We start from the raw sequence: 9,516 nt of genomic DNA, 5'->3' as shown, positions 1-9,516 counted from the left end.
AGGATAGACCAGGGGTTAAGACATCTGACTCGGAATGAAAAGTACTGGGTTCAAATCCCACTCAGGTTGAGTGTATTTTGTTCTACCTCATCAAACTTTACTGGGCCATTAGTCCTCGATTACATTTGTGTATGAAAAAAAATATCGCATCAAGACCCAGGATATCCCAGTGGTTAAGACTGCTGACTCTGAATGACAGGTACTGGGTTCGAATCCCACTCATGTTGACAAAGTTTTGTTTAAGCTTGTCATACTTTACTGAGCCAGGAGTCCTCGATTACATTTGTGTATAGAACACAATCTTATCTTCACAAGACCCAGGATAGACCAGGGGTTAAGACATCTGACTCGGAATGAAAAGTACTGGGTTCAAATCCCACTCAGGTTGACTGCATTTTGTTCTACCTCATCAAACTTTACTGGGCCACAGTCCTCGATTACATTTGTGTACGAAAAAAAATTGTCTCATCTAGACCCAGGATAGCCCAGTGGTTAAGACTGTTGACTCAGGTTGAAGAGTGTGGGGTTCGACTCCTGCTTGGGTCGATGTGAAATTTAAAAGATCAGCTGGAGGCTGCAAGTTGACAAATATTGTAACTGTGTCATTTCTCTCATGTAATGTTAAAATAATAATTTAATTTACTTTTTTTTTATCCAATTACAATTAACCTATTTTATTTTATTTGTACCCAGGAGAGCTCATTGGTCAACGCTCTTTATTTATCCTATTCCCACCCACCTCAGGAGTTACACTCACTCGCACACACTCCTACACACACACACGCGCACTCATTCTCACACACACACACACACACACACACACACACAGGTAACCCCTGAGGTGTAATCATTGACTATTTGACATTTTATTTTGGATTATTATTAGCTTTAGTGTTGACTTAATTTTTCAACTATATGTTAGTCAAAGAAGTAGCACATAACATTAGTCTGTGTGGGGGAGAAGAAGCAGCCCACAATGTATGTCGTCTTGACGCCATACTGCCAAACTACTGACTCCATGTATGGGATTTGAACTCACTACCCCTGTATTAGGAGCCCACAGTGTTGACCATTGAGCTATCCTGGGTCCCAACAAAGATTGGTTCTCGCTCATATACAAATGTTATCAGTGAACTATGATCAGGCAAAACAAAGAACAAGAACTTCCCAGATGTGGATTTGAACCCAGTAGTACTGCGTGTGAGGCAGCAGTGTTAACCATTGAGCTATCACAGGTCCCACTAAGTATTGTTTTTCACTCATATACAAATGTAATCAGTGAACTATGATCAAGGCAAAACAAAAAACTAGCTCTTCCTACAAATGGATTTGAACCCAGTAGTTCTGCATGAGAGGCAGCAGTCTTAACCATTGAGCTATCCTGAGTCTTGTTGGAAGTGTAGTCTGGCTCCTTCATTAATGGAATCGTGACATCTGTCCCAGTAAACTACGATGGAGGTGGAGCTCAATTTTGAACTGAAGTTACATATCAAACCAATTGGGATTCAAACCCAGTACCCCCATATTTGAAGCTCACAGTGTTGACCATTGAGGTATCCTGGGTTCCATCAAGACATGATTTTCACTCATATACAAATGCAATCATTTAACAATGATAGAGATGAAACAAAAAACAAGACCTCCCATCTTGTGGATTTGAACCCAGTAGTACCGTGTGAGAGGCAGCAGCCTTAACCATTGAGCATTTTGGGTTCTACTACTTCATGATCTGGATCAATATACCAATGTTACATACCTGTTGTTGAGTAGTTGGTGTGTGCCATGTCTCTCAGGTGTGACATACCTGTTGTTGGTTTGTGCCATGTCTCTCAGGTGTGACATACCTGTTGTTGGTGTGTGCCATGTCTCTCAGGTGTGACATACCTGTTGTTGGTGTGTGCCATGTCTCTCAGGTGTGACATACCTGTTGTTGGTGTGTGCCATGTCTCTCAGGTGTGACATACCTGTTGTTGGTGTGTGCCATGTCTCTCAGGTGTGACATACCTGTTGTTGGTGTGTGCCATGTCTCTCAGGTGTGACATACCTGTTGTTGGTGTGTGCCATGTCTCTCAGGTGTGACATACCTGTTGTTGGTGTGTACCATGTCTCTCAGGTGTGACATACCTGTTGTTGGTGTGTGCCATGTCTCTCAGGTGTGACATACCTGTTGTTGGTGTGTGCCACGTCTCTCAGGTGTGACATACCTGTTGTTGGTGTGTGCCATGTCTCTCAGGTGTGACATACCTGTTGTTGGTGTGTGCCATGTCTCTCAGGTGTGACATACCTGTTGTTGGTGTGTGCCATGTCTCTCAGGTGTGACATACCTGTTGTTGTCATACCTGCCAGCTTGTCTGCAGCAATAAACAAGTCATCAATTGAGTCCACAACATGTTTGATGTTTATTCCTCTCATGTTGAAGTAGTTCCCATCTGCAGTTCGCCCACTGCACTCTATCGCCACCATGTGGTCATACCTGCAACAACTTCATAGTTCTTTGAAACTATCGCCACCATGTGGTCATACCTGCATCAATTTCATAGTTCTTTGAAACTATCGCCACCATGTGGTCATACCTGCAACAACTTCATAGTTCTTTGAAACTATCGCCACCATGTGGTCATACCTGCAACAACTTCATAGTTCTTTGAACCTAAAATCTATTGAGATATATATCGTATATATGGAGCGGAAAACACAACCCAAAATTCAAAGTTTCTTCATGCGACGTAGCCGGCCTACTTCACCACAGTCTGTGGTCTATTGCCCCCCCCCCCAGGCAAAGATGAGATGGAGATGTGATGGTGACGACTAACACATTTTCTGGGGGGGAAATCACTGCATAGATAACATTTGTGTATGGAAAGAAATCTATTCTTTACAAGACCAAGGATAGCTCAGTGGTTAAGACTGCGGACTCTGAATGAGAGGTACTGGTTTCGAATGCCAATCTAGTTGACATCATTTTGTTCAAACTCATCATACTTTACTGAGCCAGGAGTCCTCAATTACATTTGTGTATGGAACACAATCACAGCTTCACAAGACCCAGGACAGTCCAGTGGTTAAGACTTCTCACTTGGAATTAAGCGCACTGGGTTCAAATCCAGCTCTAATTGATTTTTTTTTTTTTTTCCCCCCAAGATGGCGCTGCTGTAGTGGCTGCTGTTGGCAGGAGCTCCGTGCTCTTGTGTCATCATTTCGTGTTTCCCTCTTGTTTTCATGTCTTATTATATTTTTTTGCCTTTTGGTCCGGGACCCTTTGGGACTGTGTGACAAGGGGTGGCACTTTGGTGACCTCTGTGGTGCTTTTTGTGGACTTCTGGATCTTCCTCCCGGGAGCCTTTTGACCATGGAGACCAGCTGCTGGGTGTCTGCCACACCGGAGTCGCTTTGGAGGGACTGGAGGAGAAGCGGATGAAGGGACAGGTCTGCGGAGCAAGCTCTGAGCGCTGGGACGGAGAGGCTTGGCGGTGTCTTGGCTGGGTGAGCAGGTGTCGTACACCTCAGTCTCCTTGGACGTATCCTCGCTCATCCATGCGGACTGGACACTGGCCGAGAGTTGGTTGGCGGCTTAGAGTGGAGTCAGTTCTCTTGGTTGCTTTGTTGGGTCTGCTCCTGTTTCTGGCCACGCTCCCTCCACCCCAGTGGACGATGGCGTGGAACAGCGCAGAGACCACCACAGTGTCTATGTTTCTTTTAGTTGTTATTCATAGCTGGATGTAGAAGTGTCTGCTTGTATCCGCTGCTTTAATGTCTTTCATGTCCTTTGTCTTCTTTGATGTTTACCTCTTACACACATGTGAGAGGGATGTGTACTATGGCTATGAGTTGTTGTTGTTTTTTCCCTTGGCCTCAGTCTGGACCCCTTCTCCAGGGCCCAGGTTTAGACCATTTTTATTTTAGTATATTTTATTTTAATCTTCTATTTTTTTCACCCATTCCCAACCTCATTATACTTTACAGAGCCAGGAGTCCTCGATTACATTTATGTATGGAACACAATCTTATTGTCACAAGACCCAGGGTAGACTAGGGGTTGAGTCTGCTGACTTTTAATGAAAAGTGCTGAGTTCAAACCTCACTCTGGTTGATAGTATTTTTTTTTTACCTCATCATACTTTACGAAGGCTTGGAGTCATCGATTACATTTGTGTATGGACTAAAATCCTACCTTTACAAGACTGAAAGTAGCCCAGTGGTTAAGACTGTTGCATGAGAACAAACTCTACACAGTTCAAACCCCACTCCGGTCAGCAGTATTTTTTCCACCTCATCTTACTCCAGTGAGTCAGGGGTCGTAGATAACATTTGTGTATGGAAAGAAATCCATTCTTCACAGGACCAGGGATAGCTCGGTGGTTAAGACTGCTGACTCTGAATGACAGGTACTGGGTTCAAATCCCACTCAAGTTGACAAAATTTAGTTTAAGCTTGTCATACTTTACTGAGCCAGGAGTCCTCGATTACATTTGTGTATAGAACACAATCTTCTCTTCACAAGACCCAGGATAGACCAGGGGTTAAGACATCTGACTTGGAATGAAAAGTACTGGGTTCAAATCTCACTCAGGTTGTGTGTCTTTTGTTCTACCTCATCAAACTTTACTGGGCCACAGTCCTCGATTACATTTGTGTATGAAAAAAAATTGTGTCATCAAGACCCAGGATAGCCCAGTGGTTAAGACTGTTGACTCAGGTTGAAGAGTGTGGGGTTTGACTCCTGCTTGGGTCGATGTGTAATTTAAAAGATCAGCTGGAGGCTGCAAGTTGACAAATATTGTAACTGTGTCATTTCTCCCATGTAATGTTAAAATAATAATTTAATTTACTTTTTTTTTATCCAATTACAATTAACCTATTTTATTTTATTTGTACCCAGGAGAGCTCATTGGTCAACGCTCTTTATTTATCCTATTCCCACCCACCTCAGGAGTTACACTCACTCGCACACACTCCTACACACACACAAACACACGCACTCATTCTCACACACACACACACACACAGGTAACCCCTGAGGTGTCATCATTGACTATTTGACATTTTATTTTGGATTATTATTAGCTTTAGTGTTGACTTAATTTTTCAACTATATGTTAGTCAAAGAAGTAGCACATAACATTAGTCTGTGTGGGGGAGAAGAAGCAGCCCACAATGTATGTCGTCTTGACGCCATACTGCCAAATTACTGACTCCATGTATGGGATTTGAACTCACTACTCCTGTATTAGGAGCCCACAGTGTTGACCATTGAGCTATCCTGGGTCCCAACAAAGTTTGGTTCTCGCTCATATACAAATGTTATCAGTGAACTATGATCAAGGCAAAACAATAAACTAACGCCTCCTAACAATGGATTTGAACCCAGTAGTTCTGCATGAGAGGCAGCAGTCTTAACCATTGAGCTATCCTGAGTCTTGTTGGAAGTGTAGTCTGGCTCATTCATTAATGGAATCGTGACATCTGTCCCAGTAAACTACGATTGAGGTGGAGCTCAATTTTGAACTGAAGTTACATATCAAACCAATTGGGATTCAAACCCAGTACCCCCATATTTGAAGCTCACAGTGTTGACCATTGAGGTATCCTGGGTTCCATCAAGACAGGATTTTCACTAATATACAAATGCAATCATTTAACAATGATAGAGATGAAACAAAAAACAAGATCTTGTGGATTTGAACCCAGTAGTACCGTGTGAGAGGCAGCAGCCTTAACCATTGAGCATTTTGGGTTCTACTACTTCCTGATCTGGATCAATATACCAATGTTACATACCTGTTGTTGAGTAGTTGGTGTGTGCCATGTCTCTCAGGTGTGACATACCTGTTGTTGGTGTGTGCCATGTCTCTCAGGTGTGACATACCTGTTGTTGGTGTACCAAAAAGTTCTATCTTGGTTTCATCTGACCACATGACATTCTCCCAATCCTCTGCTGTATCATCCATGTATCCATTTTGTTATAAACTCAACTCGTCGTATTTGGAGAATACTAAGTTGCATCCCAAGAACACCATACCTACTGTGAAGCATGGGGGTGGAAACATCATGCTTTGGGGCTGTTTTTCTGCTAAGGGGACAGGACGATTGATCCGTGTTAAGGAAAGAATGAATGGGGCCATGTATCGTGAGATTTGGAGCCAAAACCTCCTTCCATCAGTGAGAGCTTTGAATGGTTGACCAAATACTTATTTTCTACCGTAATTTACAAATAAATTATTTAAAATTCCTACAATGTGAATTCCTGGATTTTTTTTCCACATTCCGTCTCTCACAGTTGAAGTGTACCTATGATGAAAATGACAGACCTCTGTCATCATTTGAAGTGGGAGAACTTGCTGACTAAATACTTTTTTGCCCCACTGTATGTATACATTTTACAGGACTCTCATCGTCTGCCTCAGAGACCCAAGTAGTTTTTAGTGTATTATGCAAATGAGCCATGTTAGTCATTGTAGGAGCCAGATCATGTGTGTATGTCACGTGGTGTTTGTGGATGTGTACACAAGGAACAGAAGCATGTGTCACGTGACATAGGTGGCCGTCACCATAAAGAAGGTTTTTTTACCTGTACTCAAGAGGGAGAGAGGAAAGAGTAGAGCTCGGTAGCCATCATTTCTGCTCGGTTGGTAGAGTGGCCGTGCCAGCAACCTGAGGGTTCCAGGTTCGATCCCCGCTTCTGCCAACCTAGTCACTGCTGTTGTGTCCTCGGGCAAGACACTTTACCCACCTGCTCCCAGTGCCACCCACACTGGTTTCAAAATGTAACTTAGATATCGGGCTACACAATGTAAAGCGCTTCGAGTCACAAGAGAAAAGCGCTATATAAATATAATTAACTTCACATTAAATCAAATAATTTACTGTATTGTGAATTGTGATTGAAAAGTATGCCAAGAATAAACGTGTGGAATGTTTATTAAAAATATGTATCATGGAATAAAAACAGTATTTTCCAATAGATGTCCTTTACTTGACATTCTGTCTTGTCAGTCTCCCGCTACGTGTCTTGAAGCCTGCAACAAAAAGTAAGTTTACCACACTTACAGTATAATCTACAAAAGGTTTATGTGTATCAAAACACATGCAAACTTGTTAGCACACGCAAAGCTGATCTAAATATTTGTCGATTAATGAGCAAAATAAGGAGTGCAATCCATCCCATCCATCCATTTTCTATCGCTTATTCCCTCCATTTAACATATTTGTCTTAATGATGTATGCAGAATATATGTTGATTATCAGAATGCCCACAATACTGGGAGGAGAAAATGCAAATACAAATCACTCAACATGAACAGTGAGATTTATCAATGCTGAAAGTGTCCTGCAGGCAGTATCGTGCCTCTTAAAAAGTCTGAAATCTGCGTGCAAACTGGCATAGTTGCACACAGGGCTGTGAGAAAGGAGGCCATCACGCTGCAAAGACAACTGACATAGTTGCACACAGGGCTGTGAGAAAGGAGGCCATCACGCTGCAAAGACAACTGACATAGTTGCACACAGGGCTGTGAGAAAGGAGGCCATCACGCTGCAAAGACAACTGGCATAGTTGCACACAGGGCTGTGAGAAAGGAGGCCATCACGCTGCAAAGACAACTGACATAGTTGCACACAGGGCTGTGAGAAAGGAGGCCATCACGCTGCAAAGACAACTGACATAGTTGCACACAGGGCTGTGAGAAAGGAGGCCATCACGCTGCAAAGACAACTGACATAGTTGCACACAGGGCTGTGAGAAAGGAGGCCATCACGCTGCAAAGACAACTGACATAGTTGCACACAGGGCTGTGAGAAAGGAGGCCATCACGCTGCAAAGACAACTGACATAGTTGCACACAGGGCTGTGAGAAAGGAGGCCATCACGCTGCAAAGACAACTGACATAGTTGCACACAGGGCTGTGAGAAAGGAGGCCATCACGCTGCAAAGACAACTAACATAGTTGCACACAGGGCTGTGAGAAAGGAGGCCATCACGCTGCAAAGACAACTGACATAGTTGCACACAGGGCTGTGAGAAAGGAGGCCATCACGCTGCAAAGACAACTGACATAGTTGCACACAGGGCTGTGAGAAAGGAGGCCGTCACGCTGCAAAGACAACTAACATAGTTGCACACAGGGCTGTGAGAAAGGAGGCCATCACGCTGCAAAGACAACTGACATAGTTGCACACAGGGCTGTGAGAAAGGAGGCCATCACGCTGCAAAGACAACTGACATAGTTGCACACAGGGCTGTGAGAAAGGAGGCCATCACGCTGCAAAGACAACTGACATAGTTGCACACAGGGCTGTGAGAAAGGAGGCCATCACGCTGCAAAGACAACTGACATAGTTGCACACAGGGCTGTGAGAAAGGAGGCCGTCACGCTGCAAAGACAACTAACATAGTTGCACACAGGGCTGTGAGAAAGGAGGCCATCACGCTGCAAAGACAACTGACATAGTTGCACACAGGGCTGTGAGAAAGGAGGCCATCACGCTGCAAAGACAACTGACATAGTTGCACACAGGGCTGTGAGAAAGGAGGCCATCACGCTGCAAAGACAACTGACATAGTTGCACACAGGGCTGTGAGAAAGGAGGCCATCACGCTGCAAAGACAACTGACATAGTTGCACACAGGGCTGTGAGAAAGGAGGCCATCACGCTGCAAAGACAACTAACATAGTTGCACACAGGGCTGTGAGAAAGGAGGCCATCACGCTGCAAAGACAACTGACATAGTTGCACACAGGGCTGTGAGAAAGGAGGCCATCACGCTGCAAAGACAACTGACATAGTTGCACACAGGGCTGTGAGAAAGGAGGCCATCACGCTGCAAAGACAACTGACATAGTTGCACACAGGGCTGTGAGAAAGGAGGCCATCACGCTGCAAAGACAACTGACATAGTTGCCCACAGGGCTGTGAGAAAGGAGGCCATCACGCTGCAAAGACAACTGACATAGTTGCACACAGGGCTGTGAGAAAGGAGGCCATCACGCTGCAAAGACAACTGACATAGTTGCACACAGGGCTGTGAGAAAGGAGGCCATCACGCTGCAAAGACAACTGACATAGTTGCACACAGGGCTGTGAGAAAGGAGGCCATCACGCTGCAAAGACAACTGACATAGTTGCACACAGGGCTGTGAGAAAGGAGGCCATCACGCTGCAAAGACAACTGACATAGTTGCACACAGGGCTGTGAGAAAGGAGGCCATCACGCTGCAAAGACAACTGACATAGTTGCACACAGGGCTGTGAGAAAGGAGGCCATCACGCTGCAAAGACAACTGACATAGTTGCACACAGGGCTGTGAGAAAGGAGGCCATCACGCTGCAAAGACAACTGACATAGTTGCACACAGGGCTGTGAGAAAGGAGGCCATCACGCTGCAAAGACAACTGACATAGTTGCACACAGGGCTGTGAGAAAGGAGGCCATCACGCTGCAAAGACAACTGGCATAGTTGCAGACAGGGCTGTGAGAAAGGAGGCCATCACGCTGCAAAGACAACTGACATAGTTGC

This window comes from Nerophis ophidion, linkage group LG28 (assembly GCF_033978795.1).
Source record: "Nerophis ophidion isolate RoL-2023_Sa linkage group LG28, RoL_Noph_v1.0, whole genome shotgun sequence".
NCBI lineage: Eukaryota > Metazoa > Chordata > Actinopteri > Syngnathiformes > Syngnathidae > Nerophis > Nerophis ophidion.
Note: the sequence above shows the minus strand (reverse complement) of the source record.